General features: G+C 45.0%; 1 long non-coding RNA gene across 1 annotated transcript; it reads left to right on the top strand.

Moving 5' to 3' along the window:
- Positions 1–1994: 1994 nt before the first annotated feature.
- Positions 1995–19817, top strand: LOC125754979 (uncharacterized). Its single transcript, XR_007410263.1, has 3 exons — positions 1995–2132; positions 16449–16582; positions 18028–19817. It is a non-coding gene; the product is annotated as an uncharacterized LOC125754979 (long non-coding RNA).
- Positions 19818–20784: the final 967 nt, after the last annotated feature.

Raw genomic sequence — 20784 nt, forward strand, 5'->3', positions numbered from 1 at the left:
GTAACAAGCCATTGATACATACAACAACTGAGCAGAAGAACTGTAAAGAAAATACTTCAGTCCTTTGGCCCAGTAGTCCTAACTTGAAGAAGGGGGATGCTAAACATAGAAAGATTAGTTATGTAAATAAATACTTACTAAGTACTTACATGTGCCAGGCTCTGTTCTGGACACTGGGGATAAAACAACAAACAGAATAAAGATTCCTGCCTTCATGCAACTTCCATTCTGATAGAGAGATAGGCAATAAAGCAGGTAAGTAGATGCAATTGTGTGTTGGACACCTCAGAGTACTATTGAGAGAAAATAAAGTGGAGAAGAAAATACGAAGTTGCTTCGAGGGTGGGTTGCAACTTTGGTAAGGTGTTCAGAAAAGGTGTTACTGCAAAAATGACATTTAGTCAAGGCTTTTTATTTATTTATTTTTATTTATTTATTTATTTTTTTAGTCAAGGCCTTTTAGTAGGTGATATGTGAATATCTGAGGGTGTTGTGGGGGAGGGGGACATTCAGGAAGAGGACACAATAAATGCAAAGGCCTGAAACAGTAGCATTCACAGTGTGTATGGCCCAGAAGCCACTGTGGCTGGAATGGAGGGTCAAGCAAATAATGGTGGCACAGATCACGTATGGCATCACGGACAACTGACCTGACATTGGCTTTTACATGGACATGGACAGCCAGCTGGAATGTTTTGAACAGAAGTTTTACATAATGATTTACATGTAAACAAGAAATAAATGTAGGTCCCAACTCCCCCGGCAGAGTGCTGACTGGGTGGGCCAAATCTGACAGTGTTCTCAAGTACGTTTCATAGTGACCAACAAAAAGAAGGGAGTAGGGTAGAAATCAGCTCCAGAGAAATGCAAGTCCTTGAGCCTAGTTACAACACATTACAGATAAGAAATAATCCCACGGAGGAGGAGGGAAGGGATGCTCTCCCTCTCCTTTCTCTTGCTGTGCTCTGCTAGGCTTTGGCTCTGCTGAAGTGACATGAAATCCTCACAGCACGTGGGACAGGGAGGTGGGATGTTAGCAGGCTGCAGCTGCCCCTCCCCACCTCATCTCGACCCCAGGTCCAGACACCCCTACACACCTAAATGCCTTGCATACGACTTCTCATTTCCACTGATGGACGGGTGGATGGATGGATGGCTTTTATTTTTAAGTAGTCTGTATACCCAATGTGAGACTCAGTTCCACTACTTTAATCCTCACAACAACCTCATGAGCCAGGTCCTGTCTGCTTCCTTACGTTTTAAATCGACACCGAGAAAAATAATTCCCTTCCATTTTACACGTTTTCCATTTAAAGATAAGCACTACCTCTTCAAATGGGCCAATTTTAAAACATATTCTCAATACCAGAAATATTTAAAAATGAATGATTAGAATTGAGGAAATTTAGAATTATCACCTCTACTCTGCAGATAAATAAAGTTGAGGCTCCTCCACTTAGAAGTATAAAATCAGGGGGCGTATTAAAAAAAAAAATCAGGGGGGAAGAGGGGAAAGCAGCATGAAATCAGAGACTTGAACACACAACCATTGGCCCTGGCTCCAGTTCCCTCATTTTAGTAACTTACAACCCCATCCACCTAGGTGCTTAGCTCAGAAATGTTGGGAGCATTCCCTCTACCACAGTGCTGACAAGGAGGGTTCAACTTAATCCTAAATTAGCGGGACCCTGGCTTGGCAGATGGAGCCTCCTACCACAACTACCATCTGTTGAATTTTTTGCTCTGTGGCCCAGCTCCTAAATTTTGCTGATATGCTTTAACCTTTAAAATATATGTGACTCTGACATTCTACTTATGAACATCTCTCTATCTGCACAAACATAGAAATAAAATGTTTTCCTTAGCCAAATTTTTAAATACCGTTGAAACTTGAAGGAAAATGGGCCATGGCCTTGGGCACCCAGAACACATTGATAAAGTTGATCCATTTGGTTGTGTGTTTCCAATTACTCAACCACAGCTTGCCGCCTGGCAGATATGGGTAACAGATGAAAAGGCACTTTCTATGTCAGCATTAATGTCTCCCTGAAAGCAAGTCAGTAACGATTTGTAAGATGAGGCCTACATCAAAGAGAATGCCACCATATCATCAGGCTAAAAACTCTTTCAGGGTAAGCAAGGCTTTATGTATTTAAATTGAAGGATGTGTTTGGATGTGTTTTTGGCAGGCTGCTCATTATGAATTCTTAGTGTTGAAAGCAGTTATGACTTTTCACTCTGGCAGTGGTGAACTCAAAAATATACTTTTTATTTACGTATTAAATATATTAAAATAAATTTATTATATATGTATTAAAATATATAATTATATATATTATATATATAAAATATAAAATTAGGTACTTATACCTAAGATACAGGTATACTTGTTAATTATCTTTGTCTTGAATTTAATTGCTCTATTTTCAAAGCTATCTCTTATTTATAGGGACTTAGGTTTAATCACAAATACTGCAGCAGAGTATAGTACTGCAGTTAATTTTGCCAGGTCTTGGGACGCTTGGGTGGCTCAGTGGTTGAGGGTCTGCCTTTGGCTCAGGGTGTGATCCCAGGGCCCCAGGATCGAGTCCCACACTGGGCTCCCTGCGAGGAGTATGCTTCTCCCTCTGCCCCTCTCTCTCTCTCTCATGAATAAATAAATAAATAAAATCTTTTAAAAAAATAATTTTGCCAGGTCTTTCTTAGGTTTTACCATAGTTAGGATAAAGACTTGTGGTGATACTAGCTTTTGCTTACTGAGCCCTAACAATGCGTCGGGTCTTATAGTAAGTGCATCCTATTCATCATCTAATCTAATTTCTTCCTATCCAGGTTTGATTTCATGGTCGACAGTATAATCACTCCCTTCCATAAATGGCCTTAATGTCCATATCTTCTTTTCCTATTACTCTTCCTCAGCAAAACTTTACCTGGCCACGCCCAAACCTCTTCTTTCTCCATCCACTTATTCCCAACTGAACGTTGAAGAGACAAAACTGTGATCTCACAATCGGTCTCACATTATTATTTTCTTTTTCATTTCATCTCACTTTAAATTCATGTGTTCAAATCTCAAATAGCACAAAATGCAGCCCAGCACTTCTATGAGCTTCCCTCCCAGACCCTCAGCATTCTCAGTGAAAAGTTCCTGAGGTGGGAAACAACACAGTTGGTTCAAGGAGCCAAGTGATGGGAGGGGAAGGGGTGGGGGGTGATAGAGAGGTTACAGGGGCCCAGATCGTGTAGGCTCTTGTAAGACCTTGGGTTTTTTGTTTGCTTTTGTTTTTGTTCTCTTGTAGGACCTTGTAAAGACTTGGCTTTTATGTTGAGTGAGCTGGAGGACCACTGGAGGGTTTCAAGCAGAGGAGCAGCAAAGTCCGACTTAGATTTTAACAGCATCCCTCCAGTTACTGTTTTGAGAACAGACCATAAGGAGCAAGGACAAAATCAGAGAGATGGAAGATGATTGCAAAAACCCAAGCAAGAGATGATCGTGGCTTGGCTGCAGGTGGTTGCAGGGAAGGAGGTCAGAAGTGACCTGATTTGTTTGATGCTGTCTTTAAAGGTAGAACCAACAGGATTTGCTGATGATATGAATATAGGTTGTGGTAGAAAGCGAAAGGTTTGGCCTGAGCAACTGTAAAGACTAGAATTGCCCTTTTCTGAGGTGGCAGAGGCAGTGTGGGAGGAACAGGTTCAGAGGGTGAGGGGGTGGGAAGGGAAGACTTTGTTCCGGATACATCAAATTGGAGATGTCTATTAGACATCTCTATTAGTTCCATAGGACTGCTATAACAAATTACCACAAACTTGGTGACTTAAAAGAACAGAAATTGGCTCTCTCACAGTTCTGGAGGTCAGAAGTCTGAATATAAGTGTCAGCAAAGCCATGCTCCCTCTGAAATCTCTGGGAGGATCTGCTCTCTGTCTTTTCTAGCTTCTGGTGGCTGGTGGCATTCTTTGCCTTAAGGCCATATTGCCTGTCTCCCATAGAGGCAGAAGAGAACCAATGGACTATGATGCTGGAAGCCAAGTGTCTTAGTCCATTCAGACTACTGTGACCAGGTATCATATGTCAGGTATGTCATAACATAAACAACAGAAATTTTTATCTCATGGTTCTGGAATCTGGAAACCCAAAGATCGAGGTGCCAGCAGATTCAGTGTCTGGTGAGAGCCCACTTCTTGGTTCATAGCCATCTTCCTGCTATGTCCTCACAGAGTAGAAGGGACAAGGAGCTATTTGGGGTCTCTGTCATAGGGTACTAATCTCAAGTTCATGAGGGCTCCACACTCATGACCTAATCACTTCCCAAAGGCCCCACCTCCAAATACCATCACACTGGAGATTAGGTTTCAACATATGAACTTGAGGGGGGGGATACATTCAGTCTGTAGCACCAAGTGAAGATGCTATTACAAAAAGGAAGACTTGATCAACCATGTCAGATGATGCAACAGGAAAAGTAGGATGAGGACCAAGTGTTGACCATTGGTTTTAGCAAGATGGAGCTCAGGGGAAATTTCAGAAAGAGTCATTTGGGAGGAGGAGCCATTAGAGGCAAAACATGGTTGAAAAAGATTCAAGAGACAACAGGAGGCTGCACCTTTGCTGAATTTCTTGATTAGTTCTAGTAGCTTTCTTGTGGAGTCTTTGGGATTTCCTCTACATAGGAAAAGATTTGCAAACAGTGTTGTGATGGTTGCATAACAGTGTGGATATGATTAATGCCATTGGATCATACACACTAATATATTTATACACTTAAAATATTTAAAAGGGCATATTCTGTGTTACCTATATTTTATCACAATAAAATGTTAAAAAATAAAAGTGATGCTAGGTAAAAAATTATAAGCAGTGACTATTTTGAGAAGTTTTGTTGAGAAAGATTTTGTTGAAAACCAAGAGAGGTAGCAAAGAGAGAGACTTGAAATTTTTTTCCCTAAGATGGAAGAAGTTATAGCATGTTTCTATACTGATGGGGGTGTCCTGGCAGCGAGACAGCTTGTCTATAACAACAGGAGAGAAAGCAACAGATAGGCAAGGAGGAAAACTTGTGCAAGTTCTCTTCTGATGACTCCTGTTTTCCCAGTGAGGTTAGGAGGCCAGGTCAGCATAGCGGTCAAGAGTGAGGATGGGGACAAGGTGTTAGAGGTTGGGAAAAGGTGGGAAATGATGGCCATGGTCCTCACAAGGGTCTTCAGACCAGCAGAGTAGCCTCACCTGGGCACTGTTAGAAATGCAAATGATCCAGCCCACCCCTTCTTATCAGGGATTCAGAACCCCAGGGAATGGGGCCAGTCATCTGTGTTTAACAAGCCCTCCTGGTGCATCTGAAGCCTGGTCTGTCTGGTCTGGTCTGAGACGGCCTGGCCTACTGAAAGGTGGTGATTGCTGTGCATTAGCGGCCCTGTGAAGCGCGCAGACCTGAGAGGCCAGTGAAGTAGTTCTGAGTGTGGAGTCTCAAGCTGAACTGCCCGGGTTCCATGATAATTCTTCCACTTGGTTGTGTGATCCTGGGCCAGTCCCTTGATCTTTCTCGGCCACAGTTTCCTCAACTTGAAAATGCAGATGATAATAATTCCCACGAGGATTAAATGACTTATTCTATGGAAACCACTTATACTGGTACCTTTCCATAGAGAGCAGAATGAATATAGCTTTTATTATCAATTTAAAGTGAGGGTTTCATGAGCTGCCTGGGTGGCTCAGTCAGTTAAAGCATCCAACCCTTGACTTGGGCCCAGGTCATGATCTCAGGGTTGTGAGATCGAGCACCAAGTTGCACTCGGCAGAAGTAGGAAGTCTGCTTGAGATTCTTTCCCTTTGCTCCCCCCTCTGCTCTCTCTCTCTTTCTCTCTCTCAATAAATCTTTAAAGTGAGGTCTTCAGCATGGTTCTTTGTTTTTTATTGCAACATCTAGTTGCCCAGGGGCCGAGTAGATGACAGTTGCATTCTCTGCAAGACTGGAATTTTGCCAGGGGGAAGTCATGAAGTGAGAAAGAGCAGCAGAGTTGAGTGTCTGAACAACAAATAGGCTTAATGATAAGCTGTGGAGTCTGCTGTGTGCAGAAACAAGTATGGGCCTGATAGTGGGTGTGTGGGACAATGAAAAGGTCAATGGATGGAGGGCCCACTGAGATAGAATGGTTATTGGAGTTGAGGAGCCAGAGGGGAGAGCTGGAAAGATAGGTGGGCAGTTACAGTGTAAGATGCCTGAAATGGATGGTTTACGGTTATTAGAAATAACAAAGTCAGTGTCTGGGCTGAGTGTAGAAGATGGGATCATTGGAGAAGATCTCAGGAACTGAGAGTCTTGGGTCTTGGATAATAACCCACAATAATTAAATCAGCAAGAATTATGATAAGGCAGTGGTCAGAATAGTGAGACAGTGAGGCATGGCCTCACGTCCTCAAGAAATGAGGGGAAATGCCCTTGGGCCACAGGACATTGGGACAAGATGGTTTAGTCCAATGATGTGAATTTCTAAGCAGTAGGGGTTTACGGAGGAAGGAATCAGAATGATTCACCTACCCTTTGGTATAAGGGGATTGGAATAGAAAACAAATCCAATCTAAGGAGAAGAAAAATCCAATGTAAGGGAGCTACAGTGGAAGAACATTCTCAGAAAGGAGCCAGGTTTTAGGTAAAGGGTAAACAAGAATACTCAAAGAAATTGATGGGATTAGCTCACTTTCTGTGCCAAACACTCAGCTGGGCACTGAGACAGTGAAAAAAAAAGTGTAAAATATCATGTCCTCACAGACTTTATGTCCCACCTGGGGAGACAGAGTAAACAAGGTTGAAAAAGTCAAATATATAGTCTATCAGTAGTAAATATTAGGAGAAAAAAAAAAAGCAGTGGAGAGAGATTAAAGTGTCAGTAACTGGGAATTGAAACTATAATAGATGGCCAAGAAAGGCTCCCTGAGAAGGTGAATTGAGTAATGACTTGAAGGATATGGAAAGCTGACCAGATATCTGGGAACAAGAAGAACAGCAAGTGCAAAGGCCCTGAGGTGGGGGTATACCCAGAATGTCTGAGGAAAATGAGGAGGCCCCATGTGGTAGTAGCAGATGGAGGGAGGGGGAGCATCATGCAGAGGAGACAAGATCAAAGGGGGAAACAGAGAGGTGGGCAAATCATGTAGAGCCTATGAGTATAGGTAGAATTTGGCCTCTACTCTGAGTGAGATGGGGAGCCACTGAAGGTTTTGAGCAAAGGAGAGCTGTGAATTGCCTTTTGATGAGAAGATTCTGGCTGCTGTGTGGATGCAAAGTGGTGGAGCAAGGGCTGATGTAAGGAGACTAGTTGGGAAACTTTCGCCAAAATCCAGCCAAGAGTTAGTGGTGGCTTGAACCAGGGGCAGTGACTGGGCCATGGTCTCAAGAGCCCACACAGGTCTCTGCATCCTTACAAGAGAGAGCAGTTAGGGTGTGGGGACACAGGATCAGTAAGAGGGGACAGAGGTGTGTTGTGGAAGTTCCTGTGATTTCCTCTGGTTCTCAGTGAATAAGAAAGCAAATTGCATGTAAGGTGGGGGAGGAAGTATCATGCCTTTGCAGGAAGAAGACAAAGTATAGTCATCGAGGGAGTGGGAGAGAAGATGGACTCAAACCTTGGCTCTTAAACTTGAGCACCCACAGCAGACTCACCTGGAGGGCTGCTGATGCAGACCGCTGCCCTACTCCGCTGCCCCAGAGTTTCTGATCCAGTAGGTCTGGGGCAGGGCCTGAGAATTGCATTTCTGACAAGCTCCCAAGTAATGCTGATGCTGCCATCCAGGAACCACCCTTGAGAACCACCCGACAAGCGCAGTACATGCAGGTGGATTTAACTGGGGTTGAAAATTAGCCAAATGGAGGCTACAAATCATGAGAAAGGCAATTGTGTTAAAGATAGATGCAATGGAGTGGTCTGACCGATTGAGCTTGGAACTGAATGTGGACAAGGTGAGAAGAGAGGACATGAGACCGTGGAGAGGTGGCAGGATCCAGGACTTCGAGGATCCCTGGAGGCTGAGTCCTAGAGGGAGTGAACTAGAAGTTGAGGTTATTGGTAGGGTAGGACTCTAGCAAGGGGTGGCCAAGGTAGGGTGGAAGACAGGGTGATCGGAGGACAGAAGATCATAGAATGAGAGTCTTGGAGCAGACATCTGTCTTCTTGGGTGTTGAAAACACCAAGACTTCAAACAGGACCTGGTTAGGAAAGTGACAGTGAGCCAGGAGCTAAGATCCTCAAGCAACAAGGCAGAGACCTGGTGGCAGGTGATGACTGCAAGAAGGAGAGGTGGGGAGAGCTGTACTCTGATGACAGGAGGCTTAAAGCCAGAGGGTTTCATGAATGATGATGGAAAAAGGTCTGGGCAGTGACAAGGGGGAGCAAGGAGGAGCCCCCCACTGCAGGTCCATGGGGCAGAGGCAGGAATGGCAGTGCCATCACTAGAGAGAGCAGCTGGGGAAACTGAGCTCCTGGCAGAGCCAAAGTGTGTCCGTGGTTCTCGAGGTGCAAATTAGAAACAGCTGGCGACTTGGGAGACCAGAGCAGCACCTGGACCCTCTGAGATTTTAATTTATTTAGTCTGGTGAGGTGCCTGGAGTTTGATGTGTTTTCAAGCCCCGGAAGTGATTTTTTTTTAAGATTTTATTTTTTTATTCATATGAGAGAGAGAGGTAGAGACACAGGCAGAGGGAGAAGCAGGCTCCATGCAGGGAGCGCAACATGGGACTCGATCCCAGGTCCCCAGGATCACCCCCTGGGCCGAGGGCGGCGCTAAACCGCTGAGCCACCCGGGCTGCCCGTTGCCCAGAAGTGATTTGAATGTACAGCACAGAAATGACAGCAAGAAGGTGAAGGGGACACTGAGGAGTCTGAGGATGTGTGGGGATCTTGCCCATGACTGGGCAAGGGCCCTGCAGGAGATGGAGAGAGGATTGGGGAGGAGCTGGCATGAGGATCTGAGTCTGGGAAGGGAGGGGACGCCCAGGCTGAAGAGGGCTTAAGTCCTGATGTGGTCCAAGGCAGATCACGATGGTGATGAGGCCGTGAATGTTGGGGAGAGGAGGGATGGAGTCTTGCCTGGAGCACAGAGAGGTCAGTGGCCCCCTCTTCACCAGCAGTGGGGGTCTGGAGGCTGGAGGGACAGGCAGTCCTAACAGAACACCTGAAGCTCTGGGGGCCTGCTGCACTCCAAGCTTCCTCCTCGCCACATCCAATGCCTCAGTGGGCTCCTGTGCATCAGTTAGAGCCTAGCCTGTGGAGCCAGATGGTCTTGGTTCAAATCTTTGGTCTAGGTGACCTTAGACAAGTCACAGTCTTCCTGTGCCTCAGTCTCCCTATCTGTAAAATGGGGCTAAGAATAGTACCCATCTACCCGGGATTTTGTGAACACTGAATTAATTTGTAGAGGGTTGCTAGAAGAGTGTCTGGCAAACAGTAGGCACTATTTGTGTTTGCCATTGTTCTTTGTAAAATGTATCCCAAATTTACTAGTCCAAGCCACCGTCAGCACCCACCATCATGGTTGGGAGTCCTGTTTTCAATCCCTCCCCCCCGACCCCCTCTCTCACAAAACGGCAGATCAATCTGTGTCACTCCTTTGCTTAAAATCTTCCTATGACCTCTCATCCATGGCATTTAGAATAATGTTCCTGGATCATGAGGTCCCTTACCATCTGGCCTCCTCTCCACCTCATTTCCTCACCCACTAAATTCCTAGTTCACTCACCTTCTTCTTTAACAGGCCAAGCACACTTCTGCGTCGGGCTTCTGTACCAGCTGTTCCTTCCATCCCAGATTATTCTTTCTCCTAGACCACGCATGGCTGGATTCTTCTTGTCCTTCAGGTCTCAGCTGAGGCCTTCCATGACCCCAACGTCATGTGGCCTCTGATGACTTCTTTTGTACTGCATGATACTCACTACCTTCTTGTATTTTTTCTTTCTTCTTTTTTTAAAACGTCTGTTCTACTTTGAATTTCCCTGAAAGCAGGGAGTGTGCAACAGGAAAGTGCAAAGTCAGCGTGAGAATGTTAGCCTGACTACTGAGGGGAGGGGTGGGTTCCCACCAGGACTGTGGGAAGCATATGGAATACCTCAGAGTTGTTCTGCTGAAAGGTGGGAGGCTGAAGCCTCCATTAACAGGCTCTCATCCCCATTGGTGGAGGGCTGCCTTTGGAGCATGAACTCCCTGACTGCCAGGTTCTGGAACCTGGCTGCTTTGGGGGCCTGGCAGCCAGGGGCCAGTCAGCACTTCCCAACACAGCTGTGGCTAAACTCAGAGGTGGGCTGCACCACAGGCCCCGAGGTCTGCTGCCTGACCAATTTTTCCCCTCTAGACTGTAAGTTCTTAGTGAGTGGAGACTGTCCTTTCTGTTCCCTCTTGCATCCCAAAAGCCCAGCACAGGGCCAGACAGAGAGTAGGTATTAGTAAATACTAGTTGAAGGAATTTAATTCATCCTTTCTCCATTCCAGGGGTAGTTACAGTCATTATCCTCATTTTTAATTTTTTTAAAGAGATTTTATTTATTTATTTATTTATTTGAGAAAGAGAGCACACACACACACACACACACACACACACACACACGAGCAGGTGGAGGGAGAGAGGGAGAGGGACAAGCAGACTCCCTGCTGAGCAGAGAGCCATACATGGCTCCATCCTGAGATCCAGAGATCATGACTTGAGCTGAAGTCAGATGCTTAACCCACTGAGTGACCAAGGCGCCCGTAAATTTAAAGTAACCTCTATGCCCAACTTGGGGCTTGAGCTCACAACCCTCACAACCCTGACATCAAGAGTCACATGCCCTACAGACTGAGCCAGCCGACTGCCTGTGGTCTGCACTTGTAGGTGAGGAAAGTCAAACTCAGTCTTGCTTATTGGGGTCACCCAGCTCACTGGGGGTACAGCTGGAATATCAACCCTGGGCACATCGGACTTTGGCCCCTAAGCTTTGAACTGCAAGAACTTACTTTATCAGTAGCCTAGTTACTGAGGAATACTCTTAGTCTTGATCATCAAATTTAGTGTTGGCAATGTAATGTTTTTAGGTACTTTTTTTTTTTTTTGAGATCTTATGTATTTATTTAAGAGACAGAGTGAGAGAAAGAGAGCACGAGTAGTTGGAGGGGCAGAGGGAGAAGCAGACTCCCTGCTCAGTGGGAGCCCAATACTGGATCATGACCTGAGCCAAAGGCAGATGCTTAACTGACTGAGCCACCCAGGCACCCTTTAGGTATGTTTTAGAGATTGCCTTGCTTATATGGCATAATGGTTTTCACACCGTGTAGGGTATGATTTAGAGGTTTAATAAGAATGAAAAATGCAATGGTTCAAAAGCCTTAGAGGGTAAGATAAATACTTGCAACTGCCCAGGTTTGATCTAAGGGTGAGTAGTGGATGTCCTGGCAGAAACTGGAGAGTGAGCCATTTAAAGGGAGCCTCGGGGCACCTGGGTGGCTCAGAGATTTAGCATCTGCCTTGTCTGCCTTCGGCTCAGGGCGTGATCCTGGGGTCCTGGGATCAAGTTCCGCATCAGGCTCCTCACGGAGAGCCTGCTTCTCCCTCTACCTCCATCTCTGCCCCTCTCTGTCTTTCATGAATAAATAAATAATTTTTTTTAAAAGGTAGCCTCTATAGTGGCCCACAGTTGGTGCCTTACAGTAGGGTTTAGCAAACCTTTTGTGTAAAAGACCTGATAGTAAATAGGCTTTGTGAGCTATATCATCTCTGTGGCAGCTACTCACCTCTGCCATTGTGTAGCATAAAAATAGCCACAGAGAATACATACATAAGTGAGTGTGGCTGTGTTCCAATAAAACTTTATTATATAAACAAATGACAGGCCAGATTTGGCCTTTGGACTGTAGTTTGCTGATCCCTGCTCCATAGGACTGTAATCCAAATCTTTTGATTTTTCAAGAGAAATGGAGTTGGGATTTTTATTTTTAAGATTTTTTTTTAATTCATGAGAGACACACACACAGAGATAGAGAGAGGCAGAGACACAGGCAGAGGGAGAAATAGGCTCCATGCAGGGAGCCCCATGTGGGACTCGATCCCAGGTCTCCAGGATCAGGCCCTGGACTGAAGGCGGCGCTAAACCCCTGAGCCACCCAGGCCCTGGAGTTGGGATTTTATGTGAAATTTCCCAATTCTAAAAGTACTATATGGGCTGCCAGTCTGCACTCACTAATTTAGTGGCTGTCATATATTGCCTGGGAAGTTTGTGTGCTTCTGTTCAGGAACTGAGACCTGATATCAATAATCATAATACACATACACGTGGCAGGTGAAAAATACTGTAGTTCAAGAGAGAAAATTTCCTCTGGACCAGGAAATAATTGTTAAAGTCTTTAAGGAGGAGCCGGTGTTTAACTGGAGTTTAAAAGTTAATATTTTTCTATGTAAAATTTATACTGTGGGAGCATTCCCAGCAAAGGCAATGGTATGAGCAAAAATATTTAGAGAACCACAAATATTCATTTGACAGAAAGCACCAGGTGATAAGGCTGGGAAGCAGAAAAGGAGATCAAGGACTACCAAGGAGATGGGGTCCAGCCCAGGGAAGGTTGATGTTAGCAGTACCCATTTAAGATGGGAGCCTGAGGGCACCTGGGTGGCTCAGTGGGTGGAGTGTTTGCCTTCGGCTCAGGTCATGATCTCGGGGTCCTGGGATCCAGCCCCATATTGGGCTCCCTGCTCAGCCGGGAGTCTGCTTTTCCCCCTCCCTCTGCACCTCCCCCCTACCCGTGCTCTCTCAAATAAATAAATAACATCTTTTAAAAAAGTTAAGATTGGAGACTGGAGGGATCAAAAATGGAAAACCAATTTAGACACTGCTCTAGGGCAGCCCTGGTGGCTCAGCAGTTTAGTGCCACCTTTGGCCTAGGGTGTGATCCTAGAGACCCGGGATTGAGTCCCACATCAGGCTCCCTGCATGGAGCCTGCTTCTCCCTCTGCCTGTGTCTCTGCCTCTCTCTCTCTCTCTCTCTCTCTCGAATAAATAAATAAAATCTTAAAAAAAAAAAAAAAAAAGACACTGCTATAGGCTGAACACTTGTATCCTCCCCCAAAATTCATGTGTTAAAGTCCCAATCCCAATGTGATGGTGTTTAGATGTGGGGCCTTTGGGAAGTAATTGAGTTTGAATGAGGTCATAGAAGTGGAGCCCCCATGATGAGATTGGTGCTCTTTTAAGGGGATGAAGAGATCAGAGCTCTCTCTCTCTCTGTACCATGTGAAGATATAGAAAGAAAATAGCTATCTAAAAACCGGGAAGAGAACTCTCAAGAACCCAACCATGATGGCACCCTAATCTCAAACTTCCAGCCTCCAGAGCTGTGAGAAATAAATATCCGTTGTCTGAGGCCCCTAGTCTATGGTAATTTGTCACAGAAGCCCAAGACAGAGACTGCTGTAATAGGCAGTAAAGGTTTCTTGCAGTTCTGAGTTCAGAATCAAATTCTAGCTCTAAACCTACAATCATAGAATGCCAGAGCTGGGAGGGATCTCAGAGGTCTAACCGTAACAACCACCCCCCTACACACACACACACACACACACACACACACACACACACATCATTGAAGCTATGATCTGAAAGGAGATGTCACTTGCCTATGGTCATGCTAGGGCAGAGGCTGGCCTGCAATTGGATTCCCAGGTGCCTTTGAACACGTATACCAATGTGTTCTGGAAGCCTATCTCTCAGGAAAGAAAAAGAGGTTTGACTATACATGTCCTGTAAGTTATAAAAACCCAACATAAAATATAAAGACAGCAGGAAAAACATTTGCAATAAATCCGACAGACTAATCCTTGTTAGCTTTAGTATATAGCAAAACTTGAATATGCCAACAGAAAGAGAGATAAAGAACAGTTTGCAGAAAAAATACAAATGACAGATAATCACGTTTTTAAATTCCAGTCTCACTGGAAAGCGAAGAAATGTGAACTAAAACAATATATCCAATTTCATAATCAATTTGAAGGAAAATCTAATATATATTTCTTTCCTTGTTTTGTTTGGTTAATGGTGACTTTGTTTTGGTGAGGGGTCATGGAAGCCGTCACTTTCTAACACTGTATTGACAGGAATGTGTTTTGATAGAATCTTCCTGGAAGTTAATTTATAACGTACTTCAGAAGCCATAAAACTGTCTATACCCTTTATCACAGCAATTTCACTTCAAGGAGTATATCCTCAAGATATAACTAGAGAAGCATAAAGAAAGTATGTTTTTAGGATTTTTAACTCAGTGCTGTTTATAACACATGAACACACAGAGAAAAACCGGAAGCGATGTCAGAGTTACCAATAGCTCTTGTTCAGAGTTTAAAATATCCAACAATAAAAGACTGGTTAAATAAATAATGATTTATCCAGATGATAGCATATTATACAGCCATTACAAATATTTTTGAAAGATATTTTTAAGGTATCTCATGAAAAATGCTCATAAGACGATTTGGGGCTTAGAAAGAGCAGGACACACACTATGTATACATGTGATTACAACTTAATAACAAAATAGTAATTTTGGCTCACACTTGTTCAGTGCCCTGTACACACCAGACATTGTATGTACCACTTGATCTTCATATAGCTCTACAAAGGAGGTGCTGTCATTATTCTCATTTTGCTGATGAGGAACCTGGTGTTGAGTCACTGGCTGAGAGCAACAACTAAAAAGAAGTAAGGCCAAGTATAAGGCCAACAGCAGAACTTTTGTGGTGCTGGGATTGAGGTCCTTGTATCAATAAACAAACACTTCAGACTTTAGGTGCTCAGGTTGAAAATCTTGAAGGCCTTCCTGGTTCCCCTCTTTCACACCCCACATCTGGTCTAATAGGCAGGGCCTCCTATTAGCCTTCACTTCGAAATATGTTCCGAACCTGGCCTCTTCTCACCTCCTCCACCACGGCCACCTGGAGTCTCTGATCTGGTTTTCCTTGCCCTCCCAGGCTATGTGCACCCTCCCGCCCCCGCCCCCAAGTATATCAACCATGTGATATCACACTGCTGCCTGGTGCTGGGAGGAAGCTGGGGTTGTTGAGGGCCTAAGTAATATTTTAATCATGCTTAGGAGGAGAGTGAAACTTGTGTAATCAAAAAATTTTTAAATAGAAGATGGCCCAGCCTCCCCTCCCCTCCTACCCTCTGGCCTCAGGATCTCCAGGTGAGTGGCTGCTAACCTCATTCTTGGCCCTTCCCCCTGAGCTCTCTGCCCACCTGGAAGCTTAGGAAGCACCTCACAGAAGGTGACCTCCTGGCGCCCTGCTGCTGGCAGCCAGGACCTTCCCATCTTGAAGGCCCCACCTGCAGGCCTCAACAAGCTCGCCTGGTTGCTTTTTACTGTCCCTGGTCTCAGTTTCCTTCCTGCTCATTGTCTGTCAGAGGAGGGGGGTCTGGCAGGCTCAGGGGCTTTGAAGTTAATGGCTGCTTTTATTTCCTCCTCCTGAAGTATGGGTTGTTCTGAGGGTCTTGCTCCATTGTCCCCCACAGACTCCTAGTCAGTCTGGGGGGCTCCTTACCACACACTCATTCCTGAGTTCACAAACTAGGGCTGATGCCAGGTGTGGCCACATGGCTTTTTTTTTTTTTTTTTCCTTTTTTAAAGCCAATGTTGTAAAAATTAAGGGGCATCTCAATTTCTTCTTTCTCTTGAAAAATCTTACAGTCTGGCAATACTAGGCCCAGATACTAGAACTAGAACAATCAGAGGATATTGAAAGGGCTTCTTGGTTTGGATGTGCCACAGGCTCTGTCTTCACAGCAATCCCCCACTCTCTACTGCTTCCCTGCCTCACCCTGGCACCTCAGCCCCTGGCCCTCACAGAGAAAAATAATTCTCGATCCCTATCTCTCTTTCCAAGCATGTCAGGGGTGAGAGGTCAGGGGAGGTAGACCAGGAGAGCTGTGAGACTTTGCTTCTCCTCAGCAAGCTTCTCTCACTTAAGTGTCTTGATCTCGTTAAGCCCTGAGGTCTGTGTTCTTCACCGACCATCCCATTCCATCCCTTCCTTTGATAGGAGAAACTGAGGACCATGGGAAGAAGGCGGCTCACCACATCCCCACAGTTAGTTTACACAGAGCTTCAAGCTCTAAAGAGCAACATTCTAGGAAGTTTCTAGCATGTTTGCTGTTATTCTGAATGGCAAACATTAGCAAGCAGTCTGTACTTTCCTTCGTGTTTCTTCTTTTCACAGCCACGACAGTTTTAAGGAAAGAGTAGTTCCTCCCTTTTGCTAATAGGAACAATAGGTTCAAAGAGCATAAATGTCCACAGTCACACAGCTTCCTGGGTCTCACATGAAAAACGGGGATTTACCAACCTGAAGTCTCAGGCCTCATTAGCTCTGCTATCTATATGTCCCTCATTTATATGCTAGTGCAGTAAACCTGTATTGACCACCTCTTTTTTTTTCTTTTTTAAAGATTTTATTTATTTATTCATGAGAGACACAGAGAGAGACAGGCAGAGACACAGGCAGAGGGAGAAGCAGGCTCCATGCAGGGAGCCCAACGTGGGACTCGATCCCAGGACTCCAGGATCACGCTCTGAACCAAAGGTAGACGCTTAACTGCTGAGCCACCCAGGCGTCCCAGTCCACCTCCTTTATTTGAGAGAAGGCACAAGCAGCAGTGGGGGGAGTGGTTGGGGTGGCGGAGAGGAAAGGGTAGAGGGAGGGGAAGGGGCTCACTGCCCGCTGAGCAAGGAGCCCTGGGCCTCAATCTCAGGACTCTGAGATCATGACCAGAGCCAAAGGCAAATGAGCCACCCAGGCACCCCAACCATCTCGTTTATTTTATTTATGTATTCATTCATTCATTCATTCATTCATTCATGAGAGACACAGAGAGAGGCAGACACACAGGGAGAGAGAGAAGCAGGCTCCCTGTGGGGAGCCTAATGGGGACTCGATCCCAGGACCCCAGGATCAAAACCTGAGCCAAAGGCAGACAGATGCTCAACCACTGAGCCACTGAGGTACTCCCCAATCACCTCCTTTAAATCAGGCACTGTGCTTGTTGTATTCTAGGAGCCTACACTATATGACGGTAAACAATAATGTTGGGGAGAAATAGGGAAAATTTTCCCTCAAATGTTGCCCATGGAGAGGGAGGGGTGAGTTCAGATTAAATGATAAGCATAGAATATGTTCGGGAGGAAATATAAATGAGTATTTTAGTCCATTTGGGGTGCTCTAACAAATACCACAGACTGGGTCACTTACAAATGATAGGAATTTATTTCTCACAAGTTCTGGAGGCTAGGAACACAGATCAAGATGGTACCAGTATGGTCATGTTCTGTTGAGAGTCTACTTCCTGATTCATAGCCAGCACCTTCTCACTGTGTCTTCACATGGTGGAAGAGGCTAGGGATCTCTCTGGGGTCTCTGATCCCATTCATGAGGGCTCCAGCCTCATGACCTAATCACCAAAGACCCCACCTCCTAATATCATCACTGTTGGGTGTAAGGGTTTCAATATACGAATTGGGGGGTACACAAATATTCAGACCATAGCAGTGGATTTCCTCTGGAGTAGACTTCAGAGGGGTCAGGGGTGGGAGCTAGGTCAACTACACAATTTGCAGTACCCCGTGTAAAATGAAAATAGGGGGCCCCTGCTCAGAAAGCAGGGAAATGTACTACTAAAGGCAGTAAAATATGAAGGTTTCTCCTTTCTCCTGCCATCTCTCAACTTGTCATAGATTTTCTTAGTTGCCAGTTAATGTTCTAAACAAAGAAAAATGTAAACTATTAGCATGAGTTTTACTATTCATCTTTATACGGGCAATGTCACTTTTCAATGCAAAAATAATAGTATTTAATTTATATGCAGATCCCTGAAATTATACAATTCATGTTTCATAGCTTATGTGCACTCATGTGTATTTAGTTCCTACAATAACAGTAGAAATGCTGCAGAAAGTTAACTTAACGGTTCCTAATTTCACTGCATTTGTTCTTGTTTGACTACAATCACAGTATTACACTTTTTTTCTAAGGTCTTATTTATTTATTCATGAGAGACACAGAGAGACAGAGAGAGGCAGAGACACAGGCAGAGGGAGAAGCAGGCTCCATGCAGGGAGCCCGTCATGGGACTTGATCCCGGGCTCCAGGATCACGCCCTGAGCCTGTCGCAGAAGGCCCTGAGCTTCACGGATTCGTTCCTTAAGGACATCTTCGAGAGCATCCGTCGAGGCCTCTCGCCTGGCCTGCTCCACCAAGCGCTCCACCATCACCCTCAGGGAGACCCAGACCGCTGTGCACCTGCTGCTGCTGGGGGTGCGGGGCGGGGGGGGGGGGGGGCGCGAGGGATTAGCAAACACACCGTGTCCCAGGCCTCCAAGGCCATCATCCGGTACACTGGATGCCAATGAACAGCTGCCTCAGGGCCCTCTGACCACCCCATAAACCAAAGGCTCTTTTCAGAGCTACCTCATTTGGTGGGAAAAGACCTGTAGCTCCCCACAGTGCCACGTACTCCCGCGTTTGGCCCTATGCCATTCTGCCCATCCTTAAAGCATGTTTACCATGTATTAAACATTACCAAATGTAAAAAAAAAAAAAAAGAAAGAAAGAAAAAAAAATAAAAGAAAAGTGACTTCTTCAGAAGCAGAGAGAATACATTTTTGTTGTTTTAGGCCACCTTGTTTGTGTACTTTGTTACAGCAGCCCTAGGAAACTGGTATACTTTCTTTCTGTGTTCAGAGCAAGTTCTAGTTCAAGTGGAAAGCATGGCCTCTGGGGGTTGCCTCCAGGAACTCCCATGCCTCGTAGGTCCACTGGAATTCTGTGCTCTGGGACACAGAGAGCATCGTATGTGAAGGGCAGCAAGGAACAGCAGTCTCCTCGGGCTCGTGTGCATGCTCCACTGTCCACTCACGCTTCATTTACAAACAGGGCTTTGAAGGTAAAACTTAAGAATTTCCAATGGTGATGGTAGAGCATTAAACCAAGCACAAGCCCTTCTGAGCACAGGCCTGTACGACCGCATAGGTCACACACATGTGAACTGGTCTCCAGTAGGAGAGGGATTCATTTCATTTTTTACTTTTTCATCTTCTCCCTTTCCTTTTTAGTTAAAAGCAGTGATATGGGCCAGCTTTACAAATGTCCTAGGTTTTGAGCTCTGTTTGCAAAATGCTGCCTTTTTATTCTTCCTGCCTGGTTCTCAGGCCTAATCTGTAGAACTGTATCTCAAGAATTTCTAGTCAAAAAATCAAAAACAAACAAACAAACAAAAAAGAATTTCTAGTCAAGGAACATAAAGGATTTAGCCAATGTTCTTCTGACTATGTACAGCACACAGCTAGAACCAGTCTGAAGGTGTTGGCATGGTTTCTGGTTAAAGACCAGCGTGGTAAGTAAACACGGCTTATGTCTCTAGGTTTATGGTCCAGATGTCTTCCTTCTGTCCCTATAAACAGAGCCAGCCTTCATGAGTTAGGTCCTAAATGGAGCAAAGCACACCATTAAGTCCCAAAGGAAGCACTACTCAAAGTATATGCTTATCTGCCCCTGAAAAGCTGAGTACTTCAAGAATTTATATCACTGACTCCCCTGCCACTGCAGGGTGGTCATGGCAGCAAAAGGCTGGAAACAACCTAAATGCCCAGGAGAAGATTGGTTACATATCTTATGATGGATCCATTCTCTGGGACATGGGATAACTGTGCAGCTCTGTGGCCACAGCCATGGAACCAAAAGGAAATAACAAGGTGTAGAAGGATGTGTACCATATGCTGTCATTTGTGTACAAGGAAAAAGGCAGAAATGCCTATGTTAATAAATGCACAGATCACTTGTGGAAAGAAACATAAGGCTCCAGTTTTCCTTGGGGAAGAGAATGAGCCCTGGAACCAGAGTGAGAAGATGTTCAATTCACCATATATACTTGTAATGTGAGAGCTTGTATCCTATGAAAAAAAGAGAGAGAGAAAGAAAAGTTAAAGTGAGCACTTGATAATATTAGATTGACTTGTCCTCTGAGGAAGATGGAAAATGTCAGAGAAATTTTCTTTTTCCTTATTTTATACCTGGGCAAGTTGTAGGTAGACGATAGTCTTGCCCTGAATATCTGGGTCCCAGCCTGTGAGCTTCAGAGATTCGGGAAGATAGGGCCTTTTTTTTTTTTTTTTTTAAAGATTTTATTTATTTATGCATGAAAGACACAGAGAAAGGCAGAGACTTAGGCAGAAGAAAAAGCAGGCTCCCTGCGGGGAGCCCAATGTGGGACTCCATTCCAGGACCCTGGGATCACACCCTGAGCCGAAGATAAGCGCTCAACCACTGAGCAACCCAGGTGTCCTGGGATGAGAAGGTCTTAATTGGCTCAGAGTAAAGCCCTTGATGAAAGTTTGGTTTTGAATGAATGAATGAATGAATGAATGAACAAATGAATCCTTCTTGGCATGGGTGGGGTGTGGTGGCGGGAAGAGAGCATTCCGTAGCATTGCTCCCCTGCCAGGCACCAGAGGGGGGCACTGACACCATTTCTACCTGTGGACAGTGACTCACCACCCAAACCATCAGTGCAATGTCTCTTTATTCTTCAGAGATCCTGGGAAAACGAGAGTCTCCTGAGGATGATACACAAAGGAGAGCAGAGTATGCATGCTTTTTTAGAGTCCTCTTAAAATTGTTCCTGGAGAAAAGCCAAGCTTCTACTTCCCTCTGTCTCATCTATCTGAACTTCTGGTAAGCGAGAGCTAAAGTTTAGGAAAAGAGGAGTCCAAATTAGTGAAGAAGAAAGGCCT

Source organism: Canis lupus, chromosome 4 (assembly GCF_003254725.2).
Source record: "Canis lupus dingo isolate Sandy chromosome 4, ASM325472v2, whole genome shotgun sequence".
Lineage (NCBI taxonomy): Eukaryota > Metazoa > Chordata > Mammalia > Carnivora > Canidae > Canis > Canis lupus.